Source organism: Dendrobates tinctorius, unplaced genomic scaffold, assembly GCF_039654945.1.
Source record: "Dendrobates tinctorius isolate UK_male_01 unplaced genomic scaffold, ASM3965494v1 ptg000060l, whole genome shotgun sequence".
In the NCBI taxonomy this organism is placed as follows: Eukaryota; Metazoa; Chordata; class Amphibia; order Anura; family Dendrobatidae; genus Dendrobates; species Dendrobates tinctorius.
Window position 1 is genome coordinate 79,722,548 of NW_027361728.1, and position 25,904 is coordinate 79,748,451.

At 43.6% G+C, this 25,904-nt stretch overlaps 1 long non-coding RNA gene across 1 annotated transcript in view; it reads left to right on the forward strand.

Moving 5' to 3' along the window:
• LOC141092801 (uncharacterized) overlaps window positions 1-22,261 on the forward strand; it is a 28,037-nt gene extending 5,776 nt beyond the window's left edge. The window contains exon 2 of the long non-coding RNA XR_012232927.1: window positions 21,326-22,261. This is a non-coding gene — a long non-coding RNA (uncharacterized lncRNA). The remainder of the gene's footprint in view (window positions 1-21,325) is intronic.
• Window positions 22,262-25,904: the final 3,643 nt, after the last annotated feature.

The following is a 25,904-nucleotide window of genomic DNA, read 5'->3' on the forward strand; positions in this document are numbered from 1 at the left end:
ACGAACAATGACCTGCATGACAGATGACCAGTTTGTGAAGTGTCAAAAGGGATGAAGCCTCAATTTCAATCTTGGTGCCATTAATCTGCAGGGCATAGAGATGGCTGGCTTGATCTCTCCATCGGTGTCTGGTCCCTCAAGCTCATATGCTCTGCTGACATCAATAAAACAAGGATCCTTGTGTAAGCTTGAAAGTGACAGCCAAGTGTTGTCGCTAAGGCTAGATGCAGCCAAGAGTCCTGCTCCACGATTAGCTGGACCCAGGCCAGTGGAGATATGATACCGCTGTCCAGAAATGACATCAGCAATATCCACTGCCAGAACAGCAGCACAAGGTTTAAGCCTTGGCACAGAGTGAGTGGGTTCTGGTTGTACTAGACATGTGTGGGTAGAGGTTTCTCCATATTGTTCTCAAGAGACGCTACTATAAGTCCATTGGCTCTTCTCCCTGAGACCTCTGTAACACCATTGCAGGTGCCTAAGGTGTAAGGGTAAGGCTTTCCCTTTAAATTGAACAAATAAAAGAGTTCTGACCTAGCAAGTCATTGGTTGCTCTGATTGTCCAGGATGGCACACGCTATTACGATTTTCTCTGGTTGACCCTTGGGATACACGTTCAACAGGCAGGTCTTCGCACACGACTTGTCCCAGAGGCCTTCTCAGCGTGAAGCGAGGCCTTCTAGGCATGAAGAAAATACTGTGGTAGGACTCACTGCATGATCTGCATCCTCACCGCCATGACTTGTGGTGGGTAAGTGAGGTGTAAGCAGAGGAGAGTTAGGTTGGGATGGATGAGGAGCTTAAGCGTGGTCCTCACTGTTGCACTCCAAACAGTGAATAGTACTTTTGCAGTATTTAGCAAAGTGTTCAATAGAAGCACAACATCTGTAACAAGCCTCAAACTTCTTTAGAAGTTCCTTGTATTACTGAAGTGGTTTCTTTCTGAAGCTGATCCACTTCTTTAGGGGATGTGAATTCTTATGAATGGGACCCAGTCTATTAGGGTTTTCAACCTTTTCCCCTATGTCGCTTTTGTCTGGAGCTGGTGAAGGTGTGGGAAGAACTTCAGTCTTTTTCATTGACACTGGACTACTGTGGTTTCTGTTGCTTGAACGTGAATTCTCATACTTATGAGAAGAACCAGGGCCGCTGCGTTCCCCGTAGTGAAAGCTTGGATCAGTTTTATACTCTATTAACCTTGATAAACTCAGAGAAGTAGGTAAATGAGGAAAGGATATTTGATTTTCTCTTTTGTATATTGACCCAAGTTTGGTCCACTTTTCTTTAATATTGTAGTGCAGCTTAGAGACTATTGGGTGTCCAGGTAGCTGAGGCCAGGTAGGTGTGTGTCTTTCTTGGCCAGCTGGAACTCTAACAGGAGGTTCCAGAGCTCTTGGAATTTTGAACTGTCCTTACTGGATATTTTTGAAAAATCCTGTAGAAGCTTGAATAGTGCATTTTCTATGGCTGCAGGACTGACAAAGCTTTGTTCTAGTCTCTCTGATGCAGTCTTGTGACCAGTCGCTTGATTACTGATGTGGACAGATCTGAGTCTCTTGACCTGGTCTATGGATTGTGGCCCGTGCCACCTAATCAGCAAATCTAGCTCTTAAGAAGCAGTGATGCTGAGGTCACTAATTATGGTTTTAAAGGCACATTTCCAACGGAGTTTTAAAATAAAAAAAAACGCTTGGCCTGCTACAGATGACCACATATTTTTTACCAAAAATTGATTATTATCATCCATACATTTAATATGCTTTGTGTGAAATTGTGGTTCCAAGTTTTTAAAACAGCTTGGCCTGCTACAGGTGATCAAATTTTTATTTTATTTAAAAACATTTAGTTTCAGTTAATCAAGGAAATTTGGTTTCCAGAGGCATATCAATAAGAAAATGCATAGGGACTTGCTGATGATGGTGCACACAGATGACGAGTGTGTGGGGCAGGTGCGACTGTGCCTTTTGCTGGAGCACAAGCAACACGCCCATACATGACACATGCATCCTGTCCCACTTTGCAGGGAGGCACAGAACAATACTCCTGAAGCTACACCAGTGTTAACAGGTGGTCGGCTGGATATCAGATAGTGCTTCCAGAAGGCTTGCCAGCACCACCCAGTCTTCCACATGGTCCAGCATCACCAGCCAAGAGTCTGTATCACTTGATCCTCACCCTGATTCTCGTTCCTCCTATCAAGTCAAGAGACCAGTGATCCAACATGATGACAGCTGGCCCTACTTCTATAAGGGTTTCCTGCACTCCCCTCTTCATCCTCCATTACCAATTTGGTATCTCAGAGCACGTCGTCCACATCAGCTGGAAGCTGGAAGTTCTGCAGCACTGCCTCAGCAAAGCGGCATCAGGCTCTGCTGAAACTAATTTGTCTAGGAGACAGACTGCACACCATGGCAGAGTTATTGAATGAAATAACAGACCAGACAGGTCTTTGGCTCTCATCGGTAAATCTATAATCAAGCATGGTCATGTTTGATAATGGCCATAACCTGGTGACGGCTGTGAAGTTTGGCAAGCTCGCACATGTACCATGCTTGGTACATGTGCTCAATTTGGTAGTCCAGCTGTTTCTGAAACCCTACCCAGATTTGTCAGAGCTTTTGGGCTAGGTAAGCTGTGTCAGTGCCCAATTCCGTAAGTCAGCTACAGCTGCTGCCACTCTGGCAGTGCTGCAGCAGTGCATGCAAGTGCCAGCTACCGACTGGTGTGTGCTGTGACCAACAGCTGCAACTTCGTACTGCACATGCCTGCAGGGTTTTGTGAACAGCAGAGGCCAGTTGTTGAATACCAGCTGCAATACGCCTATTGGTATTCTGGTCAGCCTCCGCTAATAACTGAAGAGTGGGCATGGATGTTTGACATATGTGCGGTTCTCCAAAACTTTGAAGATTCCACAAAGATGGTGAGCTGTGATGACACAACAATCCTGGTTCTGTGCCTACTTATATTGTCACTGCTCACAAAGGGATTGAAGCTTGATGAGGATAATTTGCATATTCCAGGTGCCTTCTAGGAAAAGTGAAGAGTCTCCCTCAGCAAGAAAATCATTGGATACAGCCAGTATCAGCTGCATGGAAAGCATCGCCAAAACCAGGGATTGAAGCTTGAGGTGGACAATTTTCATATTTCAGGTGCCTTCTGGGAAAAGCAAAGAGTCTCCCTCAGCAAGAACATCATTGGGTACAGCCGGGATCAGCTGCTTGGAAAGCATTGTCAAACCGCATGCCTTACGGTGTGCAAATTTTTGCCTCTAGGACATTATTACAAGAAAGCTTCGCTGATTGAGTAGATTACACAAGAAGGAAAAAACACAGCAGATTACATAAGAAGGTTACACACAGTAGATTACACAAGAAGGAAGACACACAGCAAGTCAGCAGGATCTAGGAGCAACATGGCAGATGTGACAACCTACATGGTGAGCTGCAACATTTGCTACATGTTCACAGATCGCCCAGAAGAAGAATCTAACTTCACCTGCCAGAAGTGTAGACTACTGGCCCTTTTAGAAGAAAAGGTACTGGGTCTGGAAGAAAGAATTGCAACTTTGAAACTCATCAACGAAAATGAAGACTTCCTAGACAGAACAGAAGCATCTCTACTGGTCACAGAAGATGAAGAAAGTGTCAGAGAACCTACAAAAGCAAACGAGTGGAAGCATGTGACCAAAAGAATCAAGAAGACCATGGATACATCACCAACCACACAACTGAGAAATCGATACCAAGGCCTTGTGGAGGACGAAGATGGCACACCTAAGGAAGAGGCACTACCAGCAAGCAAAGAAAAGGGCACAGAGCAACACCCAGAATTGACAGCAAAAAGTGCAGCCAAGAAGCAAAGAAGAGTGTTAGTGGTGGGAGACTCACTACTGAGAGGCACAGAAGCAGCCATCTGCAGACCGAACATAACCGAAAGAGAAGTATGCTGCCTCCCAGGTGTGAAGATCAAGCACGTGACTGATAGGATACCAAAGCTCATCAGTTCCAAGGATGTCCACCCATTTCTTCTGATTCATGCTGGCACCAATGACACGGCAAGGAAGGACCTACCAACATTCTGCAAGGACTTTGAAAAGTTGGGGAAGAAAGTAAAGAAACTGGATGCACAGGTAGTTTTTCTATCCTTACAGTAGACGGGCATGGCACCAGGAGATGGAACAGGACACTTGATGGGAACAACTGGCTAAGACGATGGTGCAGACAACAAGGATTCGGATTCCTGGACCACGGTGCAAATTACCTGTACGATGGACTCCTCACCAGAGATGGACTATACCTCAACAAACTTGGGAAACACACATTCACCAGAAGACTCGCTACACCCATCATGAGAGCATTAAACTAGAAAAAGAGGGGATGGAAAGAAAAATGTTGGATACGAACATGAAGCCAGAAAATATACTGATGAAGGATATGAGGTGTGGCAAAGAAGACCCAAGACAACATACTCGGAAGGGAGGTAAGAAAATTTCTAAACAAATCCACAGGGAGAAGATTGAAACAAAATGAAATCCTCTAAACTGCATGCTCACAAATGCCAGAAGCCTGACAAACAAGATGGAAGAGCTAGAAGCAGAAATATCTACAGGTAACTATGACATAGCGGGACTAACAGAGACATGGTTAGATAAAAGCTATGACTGGACAGTTAGCTTACAGAGTTACCGTCTGTTTAGAAAGGATGATAAAAATCGGAGAGGAGGAGGTGTTTGTCTTTAGGTAAAGTCTTGTCTAAAGTCCACTTTAAGGAGGATATTAGCAAAGGGATTGAAGATGTCGAGTCTATATGGGTCGAAATACATGAAGGGAAAAATAGTAACAAAATTCTCATTGGGGTCTGTTACAAACCCCCAAATATCACAGAAATCATGGAAAGTCTACTGCTAAGGCAGATAGATGAAGTTGCAATCCATAATGAGGTCCTTGTTATGGGGGACTTTAACTACATGGAAATTAACTGGGAAACAGAGACCTGCGAAACTCATAAAGGCAACAGGTTTCTGCTAATAATCAAGAATTATCTTTCTCAATTGGTGCACAATCCAACAGGAGGAGCAGCACTTTTAGACGTAGTACTATCTAATAGACCTGACAGAATAACAAATCTTCAGGTCGTAGGGCATCTAGGTAATAGTGACCACAATATTGTACAGTTTAATTTGTCTTTTGCTAAGGGGACTTGTCAGGGAGTCACAAAAACACTGAACTTTAGAAAGGCAAAGTTTGACCAGCTTAGAGATGCACTTAATCTGGTCCCCAGAATCTATGTCTCCAGAAATAAAAATACAGATAATAAATGGGAAATGTTTAAGAACATCCTAAATAGGCACTATAACCAGTTTATACCTTGTGGGAATAAAAGGACAAGAAATAGGGGCAATTATCAGTAAAAAGAAAGCAAAATTAATAAAGGGGATGGGGGAACTACAATACCCAGACAGATGAGCAAAATTAGGATTATTTAGTCTAGAAAAAAGACGACTGAGGGGCGATCTAATAACCATGTATAAGTATATAAGGGGACAATACAAATATCTCTCCGAGGATCTGTTTATACCAAGGAAGGTGATGGTCACAAGGGGGCATTCTCTGCGTCTGGAGGAGAAAAGGTTTTTCCACCAACATAGAAGAGGATTCTTTACTGTTAGGGCAGTGAGAATCTGGAGTTCCTTGCCTGAGGTGGTGGTGATGGCGAACTCAGTCGAGGAGTTCAAGAGAGGCCTGGATGTCTTCCAGGACCGTAACAATATTGTATCTTACAGTTCTTAGGTTCTTTAGAAAGACGTAGATCTGGGGATTTATTCTGACGAAATATAGGCTGAACTGGATGGATAAATGTCTTTTTTCGGCCTTACTAACTTTGTTACTAAATAAATCTGAAGCTTTGCATGCGTATCAGATGGAGTTAAAGGAAGACATGAGACAGGGAGATATTACCCAGCCCAGCCTCATCTCATCTACTCAGTGCGGTTTGGTAACAATAAGGAGCAGGAGTCACAGGAGCTGGTTTCTAGAGCAACAGAGGCGTAATGAGGAGGATGAAGAGATGAAGAGAAATCATCATGGTGGTGACAGGGAAGTGCAGGCTGTAGGGAGCTTGGCAAATCTGGCCGGCTTAATGTACCACTGCCTTTCCCTTGACCCTAGCATTGCATTTATCTTGGCAAAAAAAGACTACTGGATGTTCATCCTGCTAGACCCATGCTACAAGGAGAACCTTGCCTCTCTCCTTTCTCAGATGGAAAGGTCTACTAAAGTGGTGCTATACCAGAAGGCCATTGTGAAAAATATGTTGAAAAAATTCCCATCAGACAATGCTAGCGGCAGGGGGCAATCAAGGAGGAGAGGTGAGAGAGACACAGAGCAGGTACAGTAGAAACAGGGATACATTGTCAAAGGCCTGGGCCAATTTCATGATGCCCTCTGAGTTCCAGGCCTTGATGAACTCGTATTTTTGACAAGGAGGGAAATGTTTTTAAAGATGGTCAACAATACCTGGCTGACAAAACCAGCATACTCCTTAAATGGCCTGTCACACTAAGCGATATCGCTAGCAATATCGCTATAACGTCACTGGTTTTTGTGACGTTATAGCGATATCGCTAGCGATATCGCTATGTGTCATACTTACCTCCGACCGCTCCCCCGCTGGTTATCGCTGATCGCGCGAGAACGTCCTGGGCCGTTTCTCGTTGTCAGCTTCCTGCTGGACTTCCTGTGCGCCGATGAGCGACGCGTGGACGCGGGTGGGAAGACGTCAGGATCGCCTCGTCTGACAGGTAAGTAACGGCCCCCGACCGCTCCTATGTCGCTGGTGAGACCTGCCTGTGTGGCAGCTCACTAGCGACCACTTAGCGATGCACCAGCGATCCTGAACTCGTCATATCGCTGGTTGGGATCGCTGGTGCATCGCTAAGTGTGGCAGTACCTTAATTCCTCTGGGACCTTCAACTATTGTGTCTCAAAGCTGGACATCTGGGCTGTGGCATCAAGGGGCCCCGGGCGAGCTGCCAGGTGGAACCGACCCCTATACATGGACCGTTAGGAGCAGGCCCAGGGGTTCAAGTAGCACGGTAGCCGGTACCGAGAGGGGCGGCTCAGGATGGACTGGAGTAGGAGTGAGGAACTGAAGTGTAGATGGCAGAACAGAGCTGGCACACAGGAGACAGGAGTGGAGTAAGACTGTAGACTGGAACGTGGAGGGATAGAAGTGTAAATGACAGGACGGAGCTGGAACACAGGAGATAGGAATGGAGTAAAAGAGTAGACTGGAACGTGGAGGGATGGCTGGAGCAGGAACACAGGAGACAGGATTAGAGGAGGATGGAAGGACTGGAGCAGGATGGAACTGGAACACCGGACGCAGGACTGGAGTAGGACGGAAGAACTGGAGCAGGATGGAACAGGAACACCAGAAGTAGGACTGGAGTAGGACAGCAGGACTGGAGCAGGATGGAACAGGAACACCGGAGGCAGGACTGGAGTAGGACGGAAGGACTGGAGCAGGATGGAACAGCAACACCGGATGCAGGAGTGGAGTAGGATGACAGGACTGGAGCAGGATGGAACAGGAACACCGGAGGCAGGACTGGAGTAGGACGGCAGGACTGGAGCAGGATGGAACAGGAACACCGGAGGCAGGACTGGAGTAGGAAGGCAGGACTGGAGCAGGATGGAACAGGAACACCGGAGGCAGGACTGGAGTAGGATGGCAGGACTGGAGCAGGATGGAACAGGAACAACGGAGGCAGGACTGGAGTAGGACGGCAGGACTTGAGCAGGAGGAGAGACTGATAGCAGGACTGCGAGGCTGCTGCAGGGAGAAGTGCCTCTGGATGTGTCTTAACAGGCAGATTCTTTTGCCTGTCAACAGAAAATGCTGACAGGCTTACTCTGATAAAAATGAAAGCCTGGATTAGCCACGACTTTTCCACACCACCTGATGACAGTAGCATATAAAGTGTTTCTAATCTTCAATATTTGAATGAGGTCCTCCGGTTGTGGCCTTCCAGGGTGTATGGATGGCCCTCCTTATAATTTTTTTCTGGCTTTGTACTGTGCACCGAGACTTTTTGAGTGTAGAACTATCACAACTACACTTTCTTAAATTTTTTTATGAGGCACTTCAGTTGGTGCCTTCCAGGGTTTATGGATGACCCTCCTTATATTTTTTTTCTGGATTTGCACTGCGTGCAGAGTCTTTGAGTGTAGAAGTACCACAACGACACTTTCTTAATCTTTGAATGAGACTCTACAGTTGGTGCCTTCAAGTGTGTATAGATGACCCTGCTTGCATTTTTTGTCACGCTTTGCACTGTGTGCAGAGCTTTTATGTGTATGAGTACCACAACTACACTTTTACAATATTTGAGTGACATGCTACAGCTGGTGACTTGAAGGGTGTACAGATGATCCTGTTTGTAATTTTTGACAGGCTTTTCACTAAGTGCATAGCCTTTATGAGTCTAGGAGTATAACTACATGACAATTTGAACAGAATGAGTATTAGACCCTCCTTTATGTCTAATACAGGGTGTCCCTCTTCCATTAAATTTTTGGCAGTTATTGTTTCCTTCAGAAATTATGCACAAATTTCCAACTTTTTAATAAATATTTCAATTTTGGCTTAAATTATTATTTTTTTAAGTCCTGTTTGAATTTTGGTTAATATACAAGTCATTATACAGGAAAGAATGTTTCATAACATTCTTTTTCTTTTAAACTCCAATTTCTCTTCGATTTTGAATGTTTAATTGTCAGTCCTTTAAATGGAGTAAAAGTTTTACATCATTGCTCTCAGTAGCTGTTTGGGAGTCAGAGATGCTTACAGTGTCTTCCCCATACTATTTTCCTTCCATTCTTTACTTTTTCCATCCATTTCAACATTTTCATTGCCCCAGACCTCCTAGTCAGATGTGCTGGAAAAATGCTTGGATTTCCCATTGACTCTCATTATACTCCTTACTTGAAACAAGCACCTGAACATTAGAAATTGCTTGGTTCAAGTAACGAGCATTTGAGCATTTTAGTGCTTGCTCATCACTACTGGAAAGCTATTCCTCACAACCCCCTTTTCACATGAACATGGTCAAGTGTGCAGTCAATGAAGCATGAGGAATAAACCTCTGTCAGAAAGGAGTCTAGCAGGGGCTAATCTAACCCAGGGAAAAGGATTGGACATCTTAAATTAAAAGTATTTGGATCTGATTCATTATGGTGTTTTCAGCACTTTTTTGATGTAAAGCACCTTTAAGGCTACTTTCACACATCAGTTTTTTGCCGTCAGGCAGGATCCGGCTATTTTTAGAAAAAACGGATCCGGCATAAATTTTGGAGAACTGTAGAAACGGATCCGTTTTTCTGCCGGATCCGTCTAGCAGGTTATATCTGTTTCCTGGGGGCTGGCCAATTGGATCTGAGCATGCGCAGACATAAAAAAACGGATCCGGTGGCTGGATCCGTCTTTTTCTGGATCCGGCGCCCATAGACTTTCATTGTGGCAAAAAGCTGGAAGCGCCGGATCTGGCGCTTCCGGCTTTTTCGCCGGAGACAAAAAACGTTACAGTAGCCGTTTTTTCCAGACGCCGGAATGAGACAAGTAGCCGGATCCGGCAAAAAACGGATGAAACGCAATGCCATCCGGCGCGATCCGGAGCTAATGCAAGTCAATGGGGAAAAACTGGATCCGGCATTGCATTTCGCTGGATCCGGTTTTACAAAAAAAAGCCGGATCGCGCCTGATGGCAAAAAACTGATGTGTGAAAGAGGCCTAAGCCTGTACGTGTAGTGACAGTTTTCTCACGTACCGGAGACACTGACACATGTAGACCCATTCAAATGAATGGGTCTATGCAGATCATGTGCCATGCACTGTCCATGTGCAAAACACGCAGACATGTCCATTTTGACCTGGACACGGGCTGCAACACCTGCAACACACGTGCACACGGAGAACAGTGTACACTCTCCTCCTTGAGCACAGACGGCCACCAGGGAAGAAGCGCTACTGTAAGCCGCTGTTCCCCTTATATTACTTTCCCCAGGTCATTTTTTTTATTCAATCTTCCATGCTCGCGCTGTTGCCGGCACAGCAGGTAGAATGACAGCCACGTTCAGCACCACACAGAGGGGAACAGCGCTTACTGTAGCGCTACTTCCCCGTTAGCCATCCGTGTGGTACTGATGCGGCACACGTGTGCCACACGGATGTGCCACACTGATATCTCCGGAACCGTGTTTTCCGGTACCGGAAATATCTGGACGTGTGAAACTGGCCTTAAATGTAGAACATCTTGAAATATTGCAATTTTTTAATGCACATCAAAGTTTCACACCAGTACCAAAGTGAGCACAGTTGGGTAGGATGGGGCATGGTGAAGTCCTCCTGTGAAATACATTACAATTTACAATACATTAGTGCCATAAATTATCCAAGAAATATTCACTAACCCCAGGCCTGAGCAGCATTAGTGGCGGAGGTGCGCTGCCATTGTATGATGTGTCTAATTCATTAAAATGCAAAAGCTACTTAATGAATTAGAAGCATCTTACTCCATCACTACCTTCAAGAAAACTAGCATGGAAAATACCAGTCTTAATGAATTGAATCTTTCTATCCTAGACATCTACTGTTTGAGGAAAGTTAGGACACTCTCATACACAGTAAAAGGTGAGCTGGTCCAGTCAAAATTGTCAAGCAGCAAAAAAGGCAAATGCAATTCTAGGATGTATTAACAGAAGCATACAGTCTAGATCACGTGAAGTCATTATTTCCCTCTACTCCTCTTTGGTCAGACCTCATCTGCAATATTATGTCCAGTTTTGGGCACCACATTTTAAAAAAGACATCAACAAACTGGAGCAAGTTCAGAAAAGAGCGACCAGAATGGTGACCGGTCTGCAAACCCTGTCTTATGAGGAAAGGTTGCAGGATTTGGGATTGTTTAGTTTGCAAAAGAGAAGACTGGGAGGAGACTTAATAGCTGTCTACAAATATCTAAATGGCTGTCACATTGTAGAAGGATCAACTTTATTCTAATTTGCACAAGGAAAGACTAGAAGCAATGGGATGAAACTGAATGGGAGGAGACACAGATTAGATATTAGAAAAAACTTTTTGACAGTTAGAGTGATCAATGAGTAGAACAGGCTGCCATGAGGGGTGGTGAGTTCTCCTTCAATGGAAGTCTTCAAACAGAGGCTGGACAGACATCTGACTTGGATGATTTAGCGAATCCTGCTTTGAGCAGGGGGTTGGACCAGATGGCCCAGGAGGTCCCTTCCAACTCTATGATTCTATGAGGTTAGGTCACTTCTAGTATTTTTGGACACCTTAACGGAAACTGGAGATCTTCTAAAGTTTATAAATGAGATATCTTCACTCATGTGCTGTTATATAATGGGTATTTTTTTGCCTTGAAAAGGGTAATCAATGAAAATGTATGCGATAATAATTTTTTCATAATCTTTTAAGAAAGTTATACAAACTATTGTAAGGCTATGTTCAAATGTAGCTTAATCACTGTGGACCCACTTCATCAATTCGCAGGTTTTTTTAAGCTACTTTTCTTCTTTTCTCATGGTAATCATTGACATTTTTCACTAAATTCTTCATACATGCTCTTATTTGTGACAATTTAGCACAAAAAAAATATTTCCTGCTAAACTATCTCTATATTTTCTCCAAAATTTTGAGCTTACAAAAAATTCACTCCAACGATGACCTGGAGTACATCTGCGCAAAAATTTGTCAACTATGAAAAAAACGCAATTGATAAATCAGCCAAAAAGCATTCAATCTACGTCCACAATGACAAACATAAAAATCAGGTCAATATATATATAAATATACATATATATTAGACCTCAAAATAAGTAAAAATTAAAAGCGCAAATTAAAAAATGAGTCCTGTCCTGTATTTTTTTCACTGTGTTTTTTGTGCAATAAATCCGCACGCAACAGTTCAAAGTGGATGTAATTCCATGAAAACTGATGTCTGCTGTACGTTTAAAGATACTGTGGAATTGTCCTTTTTTTCTGCTATTGGCTTCTATGTGGAGCCTGAAAAAATGCATGCAAAATCCACAAACACGTATATTATTGCAGGCTCTCATTGTTTCTAGAGTTAAGAAAAGAATTTTCATAGGATGATGTGCTTCCAATAAGGCCGGCGTCACACTAGAGAGAAATTCAGACGAGTGAGAGGCGTTAAAAAAACACATTGCACACTGACTAATGATTCTCTATGGGTCAGCTCCCATCAGCCATATTTTTCTCGCATATTTTTTACCGGCCAATAGTAGTAGTACGCCAATGCCAGTCTACGGCTGCGCAAAAATGCATTACACTCGGACCAGATGTGTGACTTGCGAGAAATACGCACCCGGTGTCCTTTAGAAAAGCCGGCAATTCAGTGAAATCACACTGACAGGTGTGATAAAGAAACGAAAGACTAGATATAGACACATAGAATACATATATGCTAGTTGAAGAGCCCAGTGCTGCCTGGGCATAGTAACCAACTGTGGTTAGTTCTAACAAATTATAATGATTATATTGCACATAAAAACCGTGCATCTAATCCTATCCTGTGTGATACTGACTGCTGAGCCATGTATCTAATACAATTCTGTGTGATACTGTGTGCTGAGCTGCGTATCTATTCCTATCTTTTGTGATACTGTCTGCTGAGCCGTGTATCTATTCCTATCCTGTGTGATACTGACTGCTGAGCTGTGTATCTAATCCTATCCAGTGTGATACTGACTGCTGAGCTGTGTATCTAATCCTATCCAGTGTGATACTGACTGCTGAGCTGTGTATCTACTCCTATCCTGTGTGATACTGGGCTCCCCCTGCAGTCTGTGTCAGAGGGTGGTCTGTGTTGGCACGGTAATAAATTGTACTATTTTCAGCTTTACAGAAGGACGATAACACCATAGAAATGATAAGAATAATAGGCCTCAGTTACCACAACTGTCTACAAAGAAAACTGTTGCTGATAGCAACCAATCACAGCTCATTTTTCATCTTTTAAACAGCTCTGGGACAGCGTGGCGAGTTTTGAGTGGCGACTTTTGTGTTTCGACTTTTATGTGGCGAGCTTGGTGTATGTGTGGTGCAATGTGTGCTGAGGGTGGTATATGTGTTGAAGCACGTGGTAGTGTGTGGCGCATTTTGTGTGTGTTCATATCCCCTTGTGTGGTGAGTATCCCATGTCAGGGCCCCACCTTAGCAACTGTACGGTATATACTCTTTGGTGCCATCTCTCTCATTCTTTAAGTCCCCCTTGTTCACATCTGGCAGCTGTCAATTTGCCTCCAACACTTTTCCTTTCTCTTTTCCCCATTATGTAGATAGGGGCATAATTGTTTGGTGAATTGGAACACGCGGGGTTAAAATTTTGCCTCACAACATAGCCTATGACGCTCACGGGGTTCAGACGTGTGACTGTGCCAAATGTTGTGGCTGTAGCTGCGACGGTGCGGATGCCAATCCCGGACATACATACATACACACCCACATTGAGCTTTATATATTAGATATATATGCATTCTATGTGTCTATATCTATTCTTTCGTTTGGGATTAAACCTGTCATAGGGCTCCATTATATGTCCATTTTACAAGCCTGCGAGAAATTCTCGGCATACGGATGCCATATGGATTACGTACGGATGTTTACTTGGGAAAAATATGCGGCCACGCCCTGACAACGGATGACATATGGGATCACTATTTAGGGACCATTTATGCTTATTACGGCCGTACAATACGGTCCGTATTTTTATACTTTGTGTGTGACGCCGGCCTAACAGTGATTTTTAAGCCAGCATTTTGCTCTTCTGTCGGGTGTTTGCTGTCCTGTTTAGATGGACCAAAAGCCAAAAATGAGCATACCTAAGGAGTGCTCGTTCCCCAATTATTAGCTCGCAGAAATGGACCCTCAAAAACATTTTTAACCCCTTCCCTCCACAGCCAGTTTTTGTTCCTGAGCTTTCATTTTATCTTCTCCTTTTCAAATAGCCATAAGTTTTGTTTATTTTGGCACTGACATGGACATTATAAAGATTTGTTTTTTTGTTTGTGAGTTTGTGGTTTGTTTTACCATATAGCGTAAGGAGAAATGGCAAGCAAATTCCAAGTGCGGTGAAATGGAGAAAATGAGCAATTCTGTCATTGTTTTTGGTGGTTTTATTTTTCCACTATTAATTAGGCAATAAAATGCACCTGAAAACATGATTCACCAGGTCAGTGCAATTATGGATACACTAAACATGTATGGAGTTTTTTTTACCATTCCATTGGTTTAAAAAAGTTCAGAATTTTGTAAACTGAAAAAAAAATTTGTGTCCCCATTTTTTTAAGACTTATTACATTTTTATATTACCATCACTGGAGCTGTGTAGTGGCTTCTTTTTTTTCATGGCAAACTGGTGCTTTTATTTATACAATGTTGGAGTAAATACATGTATTGATTACTCTTTATTGCATTTGTTTTATGTTATTCTGGCTAAAAAAATAACTCCCGCAATTCTGGTGTTTTTTCACCTTGCAGCATTTACCGATCGGCTAAATTACATTTATGTTTTGATAGATCAGACTTTTCTGAATGGAGTGATATCAAATATATATACAGTCATATATATATATATACATACATTATATATACAGTCATGGCTGAAAGTGTTGGCACCTTTGAAATTGTTCCTGAAAATGAAGTATTTTTCCTAGAAAATTATTGCAACTATACATGTTTTGTTACACATGTTTATTTCCTTTTTGTGAATTGGAATACAAAAAAAAAACAGAAAAAAAAGAATTGGACACAATTTCACAGAAAACCCGAAAAGTAGCCTGGATGAAATTGTTGGCACCCTTCACTTAATATTTGGTCGCACACCCTTTGGAATAAATAAGTGCAATTGATTTCTTTCTATAACTTATCAACAAGCTTCTTATACCTCTCAACTGGAATTTTGGATGATTTTGTTTTTGCAAACTGCTCCAAGTCTTTCATATTTGAAAGGTGCCTTAATTTTCTGGAACAATTTCAATGGTTCCAAAACTTTTGTCAATGACTGTAAATATGTATGTATATAAACAAGGAATTTGTATGTTCAACCTTCATTTGTGTGAAAACATACATGTGTGTAACTTAACAGAGAATATTTAATTTACACACGTGTGTGTGTGTGTGTGTGTGTGTGTGTGTGTGTGTGTGTGTGTATATATATATATATACTGTATATAATTGTTGATATCTCCTTACTGTTAACTAGAGAGGCAGGGATAGTCAAACATTTTAATTTTTTTTCAATTTTTTAACATTTTCTTTTCTACTTATTTTTTTGTCTCTTACCATATTTGAACCTGAGATGGTCTGATCACTTCTACTGTCTACAACAATACTAAATTCTACTGGGTGGGCCATTTATATGGATACACCTAAGTAAAATGGGAATGGTTGGTGATATCAACTTCCTGTTGGTGGCACATTAGTATATGAGAGGGGGGAAACTTTTCAAGCTGGGTGGTGACCATGGTGGCCATTTTGAAGTTGGCCATTTTTGATTCAACTTTTTTTTCCAATGGAAAGAGGATCATGTGACGCATCAAACTTATTGAGAATTTCACAAGAAAAACAATGGTGTGCTTGGTTTTAAAGTAACTTTATTCTGTCATGAGTTATTTACAAGTTTATGACCACTTATAAAATGTGTTCAAAGTGCTGCCCATTGTGTTGGATTGTCAATGCAACCCTCTTCTCCCACTCTTGACACATTGATAGCAACACCCCAGAAGAAATGCTAGTCTATGGGGGTCAGATTCCTTGTAGGAATGCTCAGACCTGACACCCATATTGTGGTGGTGCACCATCTTGCTGGAAAAACTCAGGGAACATGCCATCTTCAGTGCATAAAGAGGGCAACACATCATCATGTAGCAATTTCAGATATCCAGTGGCATTGAGGTTTCCTTTGATGAAGAATGGCCCCACTATCTTTGTACCCCATATACCACATCATACCACTAATTATGGGTGCCAGGTCCACGCATTGCTACATGAACAGTTTCCTGGAAAGTGGATTGGTCATTGTGGGCCAGTTAAATGGCCACCTAGTTCTCCCGATCTGACCCCCTTAGACTTTTATCTTTGGGGTCATCTGAAGGCAATTGTCTATGCTGTGAAGATACGAGATATGCAGCATCTAAAACAAGGGATACTGGAAGCCTTTGCTAGCATGTCTTCTGCGGTGTTGCTATCAGTGTTTCAAAAGTGGGAGAAGAGGATTGCATTGACAATCCAACTCAATGGGCAGCACTTTGAACACATTTTATAAGTGGTCATAAACTTGTAATTAACTCATGAAAGAATAAAGTTATGTTAAAACCAAACACACCACTGTTTTCCTTGTGAAATTCTAAATAAGTTTGATGAGTCACATGACCCTTCCCATTGAAAAAAATAAAGTTGGATCCAAAATGGCTGACTTCAAAATGGCCACCATGGTCACCACCCATCTTGAAAAGTTTCCCCCCTCCCAGATACTAATCTGGCACAAACAGGAAGTTGATATCACCAACCATTCCCATTTTATTTGGGTGTATCCATATAAATGGCCCACCCTGTACATATTGTAAAAATGAAAATCTCCTATGATGCTCGGGCACAAGGCACACGTATACAAGAGGTCACTTAACTCAGCCGAGGGCAGGAGTACAACCGACACCGGACCCAGGTCCAGCGAGCACCAAACAGCCCCCCTCCACCAGAGAGAGGCAGCACAATCAACCCATAGTCTAACCAGGACGGGCCAAAGCGAAATCCCGTCCTGGACCATGACAGTACCCTCCTCTCAATGGGGGGCCACCGGACCCCCGGTCTCTCAGGGTACTTGGCGTGAAAGGCTCGGATCAACCGATCCGCATGAACTGATCGAGCAGGAACCCACGAGCGTTCCTCAGGACCGTAGCCCTTCCAATGTATCAGATACTGAAGGGCACGACGGACCAACCTGGAGTCGACAATTCGTTCCACCTCGTACTCAGCCTGCCCGTCTACCAAAACCGGTGGCGGGGAAGATGATGATCCCTCCCCACCGGACCTCACAGGTTTCAAAAGGGCCTTATGGAAAACATTAGGGATCCGTAGAGATGGCGGGAGACTCAACCAAAAAGCCACCGGGTTAACTGCTTCAGTAATTTCATAGGGATCTATAAACTTGTGTCCAAGCTTTGCAGAGGGGACCTTGAGCCTTATATTTTTGGTGGATAGCCATACCTTATCCCCGACCTGAAACACTGGACCCACGGATCGTTTTTGTCCTCAAAAAAATTTAAATTTGTCCTGGGCCTTCGTAATGTTATTCTGGACCTCCCGCCATACCTCCCCCAACCGCTGGATCATCTCATCCGCCCCAGGACACCCAGAATTCAAACGGGAAAATTCTCCAAAATGAGGATGAAACCCATAATTGCAAAAAAATGGAGATGTACCCGTAGACTGGTTAATACGGTTGTTAAATGCAAACTCAGCCAATGGTAACACAGAACACCAATCATCCTGTCGGGCTGAGGTAAAAAAACGCAGAATTTGCTCCAGAGACTGATTGGTCCGCTCAGTCTGCCCATTAGTCTCTGGATGGTAGGCGGATGAAAAGGACAGACCAATACCCAACCTCCTACTAAAAGCTCTCCAAAATCTGGACACAAATTGCACTCCCCTATCGGACACCACATTCAAGGGTACCCCATGCAACCGCACCACATGCTCCACAAACAATCTGGACAATGTTTCCGCATTAGGTAGAGCTGCCAAAGGTACAAAATGTGCCTGCTTACTAAACCTGTCCACTACAACCCAGACCACGGTATTACCCTTGGAGGGGGGAAGGTTGGTGATGAAATCCATGGACAGATGAGTCCATGGTCTCTCAGGAATTGGCAGTGGTACCAATTCCCCGGCCGGTTATGGGGAGTTTTCGCACGGGCGCAAACCTCACATGCAGACACATACTCCCCAACATCAGAGGCTAAAGAAGACCACCAGAATATTCTAGCAATGGCCTTCCGGGTGGCTGAGATCCCTGGATGTCCACCCAGAAGTGAGTCATGGAACTCCTGGAGGACCTTGAGACGAAACTGAGCTGGCACAAAAAGTTTATCCCCCGGCTTAGCTGGAGGTGCAAGAGACTGGGCTTCTCGAATCTCCCGCTCCAACACATTAAAAATATCTGCCACATGACCAATGTGAGCCTGTTTATCAGGAGAGTAGATTAAAATGTCATCCAAATACACCACCATAAAATGTCCAATCAAATCAGAGAACACATGATTTATGACATTTTGGAAGACCGCTGGAGCATTGGTCAGGCCGAAAGGCATGACCAAATTTTCAAACAACCCTTCAGTAGTGAGAAAAGCGGTTTTCCACTCATCTCCGTTCCGGACTCGGATAAGGTTATACGCTCCTCGTAGATCTAATTTTGAAAACCACTTAGCTCCGGACTACTGATTGTATAAATCAGGAATAAGTGGAAGGGGATACGTATTCCTCACAGTTATTTTATTTAACTCACGGAAATTGAGGCATGGGCGCAAACCACCGTCTTTTTTCTTTACAAAAAAGAACCCCACTGCCACAGGAGATACAGAAGGACGAATATGTCCCTTACGGAGACTCTCGGAAATATATTCCTTCATCGCAGCCCGCTCCCGACCCGAGAGGTTATACATGCGGGCTTTGGGCAATTTAGCACCTGGAACCAGGTTAATGGCACAATCAAATGGGCGGTGTGGTGGTAAAACCTCAGCCCCTTTTTCGGAGAAAACGTCCGTATAATCTATCAGGCACTCCGGAATACCTTCTAGACCCACGGACGACACAGACACAGAAACAAGACATTTCTCAGAGCAATAGGGACCCCATTTAACAATGTCCCAAGATTCCCAATTAATCACAGGATTATGCAGATGTAACCAGGGGAACCCCAACACCAGTCCCGCAGGCAGGTTGTTCATTACAAAACATGAAATACGTTCCTGGTGCAAGGAACTCATTTTAAGGAGAAACTCTTCAGTACGAAATATAATGTCATTCTTAACCAGTGGTGTTTTGTCAATAGCAACAATGTGAATCGGAATCTCCAACCTAACTGTCCCTAACTTACACCTGGCCACCAAGTCAGAGTCAATAAAGTTCAATGATGAACCGCAATCCACGAAGGCAGAAGTGGATGTGGAGACACTCCCACAACAAAGTTCCACTTGAAACAACATTTTAGAGAAGGCAGAAATGGATACCTGAGAGCCTGGGTGACCTCCACGATAATCACCCGGGCTCAGTCGCTTGTTGGTTAGTGGCTGGGAGGGGCAATCCTTTTTCCAATGTCCAGACTCGCCACTGTGAAAACAGCATTTTCTCACGTGCCGTTGTCTCCTTTCTTCCTCCTTAAGGTCGATGGTTCCCATCTCCGTGATTTTCAATGTAGAACTGGCTCCCCTTCCTTGGGAGAATAATGATGCCTCGGTTTGTATCACTCCCCTTGCCCGCAACCTGCCATCCATCCGGACGGCCTGTGTCATAGCCTCCTCCAGGGAATCAGGTGGGGGGTGGAGAGCCAAGACGTCTTTCAGATGCTCAGACAGGCCTCTACGGAACAAACCCCGGAGGTTGGCATCATTCCAGCAGACCTCAGCAGCCCAGCGTCTGAACTCGGAGCAAAACCACTTGGCTGAGTGCTCACCCTGGTAAACATTCATCAACATGTCCTCAGCCATACGCATCCGATCAGGCTCATCATAAATATGCCCCAGGGCCTCAAAAAATGCATCTACAGTCATACACTCAGGGGCCGTGGTCGGAAGGGAGAAAGCCCAAGCTTGGGGGGCTCCCCTTAACAGGGATATAATGACCCCCACTCTCTGACTTTCATCCCCAGAAGAGTGTGCATAGGATCCATCACCCACACAGGTGAATGGGAGCAGAGAGAAAAAAAAAATGGTATGGGTCAGTTATAATGTCAAGGACACCGCACTACACTTGCTCATAGAGCCAGTGCGCATGTCCTGAGTTTAGAAGCAGTGCTAAAAGTTACCTGGGGAGCAGGGCAGCAGAGGTGACCAGGCGTGCTTCAAGCTAATAGTGTCAGGGTCCAGTCAGCGCGGGAAAGTAAAGAGGCACGGGACCTGAGGACACTGAAAATGAGCAAGCTGGCACAGGACCTATGGTCATGTGACTGCAAGGGGGCGGGGCTTAGCGTCCTGCTTTCAGATATGACAGGACACCATACAACAACTCAGGCAAAACGGAGGTCACAACAGTACAGGCAAACGAGGTACAGGAGGGACAAACAGACGGGTAGTCAGACAAAGCCAAAGGTCATACACAAGAGGGCGACGTGGTACCAAGGGGACAAGCAGAGAGAAGTCGGGTCACAAGCAGAGAGTCATACACGAGAGGTAGCGCAGTACAAGAGGGTCAGGCAGAACTCGTAACAGGGACAGAACCAGATCACAACCAAGCAGGCAACAAGTTATCAGGCACAAGGCACACGTATACAAGAGGTCACTTAACTCAGCCGAGGGCAGGAGTACAACCGACACCGGACCCAGGTCCAGCGAGCACCAAACAGCCCCCCTCCACCAGAGAGAGGCAGCACAATCAACCCGTAGTCTAACCAGGACGGGCCAAAGCGAAATCCCGTCCTGGACCATGACAATGTCGTTATCAGATTGTGGTGCCTAAATGCCATTGCCAGTTATTGACTGGGATGTTTAAGAGGTTAACAGCAGCAATTGGCAGGAGCGCCAATCACTGCTACTAGAGGCAGATGCAAAAAAAACCCCAAACATTATGTAGTAATCATGGATACAGCGGGAATGAAAAAAGAGCAAAAACTGAACACTTTCGATTTGGCGACAGATCCTAAAATTGGCTTTGTACTTTCTTCAACAAGGCTACCCCATATGTAGCATTCAGAAAGCAACTACTATATGTGCATACTGAGCACTTTTTAGACATGAAATCTTACCTACATATGTCTATGAGTAGGAAGAATGACTGTGGGGTTTTCTAGAGATACAAATTAAAAAAAGCCGAAGACTATCATAATAATTGCAATACTAATATACAAATTGTCTTGTTAAATAGCAAAACAGAACACAAGCAGAAGGTGGCACTGCTTGTAAAGCAATCAAAGAGAGGCAAGGTCACAACGTTTGTTATATAACGGTTATAGTGAAATTCTGAAGCACCAGTTAATGTAATTTTCTCTTTATGCTATTTTCAACTTTTTGTGTAGTGTTGACAAGACGCCCAGTGCTGATTTACCGGCACAATGAATCCCTGCCCTGAAGAGCATTCAAGAGCCAAAGAAGACAAACGTGATGTGCCAAAGGTTACCGAGGCTGCTGTTCTTGGGACTCCAGCCAGGATTATGCTTCTAGTCAACGTCCTAACCAGCGAGATAATCCTTAAACCCATATTGTAGAAAGATGTCCACAGGGGAAATGTCAGTAATTACTAAGAAACATTAATAAGCATTAAATAGCACAAAGGACAACACTGATATCCAGTGGAGCATAAAATCACGAGTACAGGTGTCTCAACAAAGTGTGAATCAGAAACCTGACACAGTGACTGTGATGACAGATCCCCTACTTGGTTATCAATACCTTGGAATTACTAACTCTCTGGATAATTGCCAACAGGGATTGCAGATTGCTTACAAATAAAGCATGTATAACGATAATTCTTTGTGGGAAACATCCAGTTCATTATTGAGAACAGAAGAATTGTTGTCAGAAGGTATTATGATCGCTGTCACAGACATCAGTTACCCCACAGCACTTACTACACCTGGAAATGGTTCATGGCAGACAGAATAACAAAGCCGTACTACCGACAGTGGATGACTCACAGCAAAGCTGGGATTGGACAGAAATCAATCCATTTTCTCTGTGTGTGACTTCACCCTCCATTGTGTGTTTGTTCTTTCTTCGTCAAAGTAACGGATGACAGTGGGATTAGTTTGTTGAAACGGTGATTATTGAAATATTGGTCTGCAAATGTAAATTTACGTCTGAAGCATTGTAGGGCTGCGATTCATATATTGCATGTCAATAATGCAACTTGAGCAGGTAAAATCAGGGGAGAAACTACAGAAACTTTAGGTGTGGCATGTCTTATCAGAATGTATTTGCTTTTGCCCCATTTTATTAAACAATACAGATATTCATGGAGCATTAGGCTACATTCACGTAGGTGGCTTGTGGATTTGTCCTAGTGATTTTTATTGTTTACAAAGTGTTGTCGGGGGAGCTATTTAGGGAGGGCTAAATTAACCCTTCACGGTTGATCCAGTGATTTCCAAATTAATTCACAGGGCGTTGCTAGCAACTGGAATGACCACACGGAGACGGGGTCACTGTACGGGAGGATCGAGACAGATCACTAAGCCCCTTTATTGAATCTCACATTACAGTACATAGCATCCTGCTTAATTATGCAAAGTATACAGCTACCAATAGAATCGTAATACATTTAAGCCAAAAGTATTGCAAGAAAATCGGAATATGTCCCTAGCTGCGTGATGTAGAATATAGAACAATAGCACATTCTTTTAGGGTCTCATCTCATATCTGCCATCACTGCCATCTTTCCTTATAGTTCATTATGCCGTCTTTCAAGGCATTGTAAAGGGGTTGCATTATGCGGGATGCATCCGTATCCACTGACAATAAGTACATAAGAAAACGCTGGAGTTCAGTTTCATCTTTTGGGAAAGGAAGGGAGCTGACAGCTATTTTTCTTTCTTCTGCGAGGTGTCTGGCACCCTGAAGGAGACAGTGACCCAAGAATATCACTTGACCAAGGCAGAACTGAAGTCTCGAGGCCGAAACCCGACAGTTCAGTGCTGCCAGATACTTAAGGAGGCTAACAATGGCAACAATGGCAACAATGGCAAAAGACACCTGATCATACTTTTTTTTTTTTGCAAACTGGTTGGGACTGTTTTGGGCCCCTTATGGCATAACTGTCCATGTTAACTGTTGCCCTGATAAGTGAATGCAAATAGAAACTGGCAGTCTGGGTGTAATGGAATGCTAAAGAAGGCATTGGTAAGATCAATAACTGTAAACCAAGCAGCATCCTGGGGTATTTGGGACAAAAGAGTATGTGGATTAGGCACCAGGTTTGAGAAACACTTTTACTGGTTCTACAGGCATTTTCCTATATCATTTGGCCCTTTTGACCAGAGTTTAGATGGTATCTCTGAGGTGTATGGGGTGAGTCGTTGATCCTCAGGCAATATTGGGGGTGGATCTGGGCCTATCAGGGTCATCATAACTGTGGGAAGGGCATGCAAAATACAGATTTCTTCACTGTCTTCATCTACAAAGGGATTATATAACGTAAGAACCATCTGACCATCATCTTGGAATTGTATTCTGGAGCTGAACTGTGATAATAAATCTGCCCCTAGTAAATTTACTGGACATGTGGGAGAGATTACAAACTGAATAGTAACCTCGGGGAAGGGTTTTATGGGGTTTATAAAAGTATATTAATTGGGTCTGCCATCTACTCCGATTAAAATAGCGGCCTGTATGACAATCTCTCTGAAAGTGTCCGATCGGGCATAGCGCCAGAATTAGCAGGGAGGGGCTGAGGAGCAAGGTTTCCAGTAGCTGAAGTCTGAGGGGGGGCGAGAGTTTGCTGTGTGGGCTGAAGGGCACACTGTGTGCTCGCAGCTGCGGTGGGGGCTGCAGGCTGCTGCTGGCTGCTAGCTTGCTTTTTTTTCTCTCTCTCTGCTGAACAGAGCAGGTTAAAGTCTTCTGAAAACTTTTTTTTTTTTTTTTTCCTCTGGATCTGGTTAACCACTACTAAGGCTGGCGGCTGATGATAATAGGTGCCGTCAGCTGAGGTCGGGGCTGCGACTCTCGGTCTCCTTGTACAATCGTCATCTAGCAGGGAGACCTCTTCTTTCAAATCATCACTTTTAACTATTTGTCTGCCTGACACATTAGTATGAATCTTAGTTCCTTCTTAACCAATCACTTTCTCACACCACAGTCACTTTCTTGAACCACAATACATCCCATCCTTGCCATAATAGACAATTTTTCCTTCTTTAACATAGCAGTCACAGAAACAATCAGAATTCACTTCCTCTGTTCTTCCTAACACCTTCATCACACAATTCATGTGCCAAGCCACAAAATTCTTCTTTTCCTTCCACGGATTCTCTCATTTAGAGCTAAATATCCTTACTTCAGTTGTGCACAATACTGGAGCGGCCGTCTCAGTTTGTTCCACCGGGTCAACCTCCTCTGGGAAGCCCAAAATTCGCAGTACTCAGTGAAAGGAGGAGGGCGTCTCAGACTATCCCTCCGGACACCTCTGGTTATATATATATATATATATATATATATATATACCTAAGTTACGTATCCTACCCATCTTCGATCACTCACCACGCCTGATTACTAATAGTGAATTCAGGATTTCAGGATATTTTGACTATAAAGAGAGCCATAATCACTGGTCAATCCGGGGTGTCCATCCCTTATGAGGTACGGTTCGAGCACTGGGCCCCCAAACGGGACTGCACCTCTATATGATTCCACCCATGAATCACCCCACCAGAGGACAAACCTCAGATCCTCCTTGCAGCAACAAGCATAGGAAAACCACACCAACGGTCAGTCTGAACAGTATAACTGCCAACTTACCGTGGTTGTCATGGGGGATGATCAGTCCCAATTTTCCAGCACCTGTGTCCGCTCCGAGGGTCCTTTGTCTTGTTGTCCTCCGGGGGCAGAGGCGTCCCTATTCGGGGCCCCGCGTTGGGTGCCAGCTGTCGGGGGAGCTATTTAGGGAGGGCTAAATTAACCCTTCATGGTTGATCCAGTGATAACCAAATTAATTCACAGGGCGTTGCTAGCAACTGGGAATGACCACACGGAGACGGGGGTCTCTGTACGGGAGGATCGAGACAGATCACTAAGCCCCTTTATTGAATCTCACATTACATAGCATCCTGCTTAATTATGCAAAGTATACAGCTACCAATAGAATCGTAATACATTTAAGCCAATAGTATTGCAAGAAAATCGGAATATGTCCCTAGCTGCGTGACGTAGAATATAGAACAATAGCACATTCTTTTAGGGTCTCATCTCATATCTCATATGTTGTACAAGCTGGAACAGTCTGGTTTCATAACAGCCGTGAACTTTCATCTAGTTAAGTTACAAAATTTAACTCGTAAACAACAAAATGGTGTCGCAAGCACAAAAATGGATCCCGGAGAACAAGATGTCCCGTACATCTGAATACTGTACTTCACAGTGTCAACAAACATATTAATTCCAATTTGGGGCACAATTTAAGTAAAATTTTCTTTGTTAAGTTACACACATGTATGTTTTCACACAAATGACGGAAGACCATACAAATCCCATTCAGAGGTTACAGTACTGACCAATGTAGCAAATAATAATAATAATAATAATAATAATAATAATAATAATAATAATAATAATATCTTGTGTATTTTAAGGTTTTGAAATTTGTAAGAGCTGCAGCAAGAACTGCCTTAGCAAAACAAAAAAATAGGATCCCAAACGCTGAAGAATGGTAACAAAAACACTCATATAATCTGTCACAATCACCTTACAAATACTAATATTACCACCATACAGCAACAACACAGTGACGGATACCAATTCCACACCGGTGCTATGCAGAATATATAACTAAATGCAGCAGAGGTAAAGTCAAGGGAATCATCTGACTGCAGCTTAGGCATTGATATCGACACTTTCCTGAATTTACAGTTACGGCCGAAAGTGTTGGCACTTGGCACCCTTGAAATT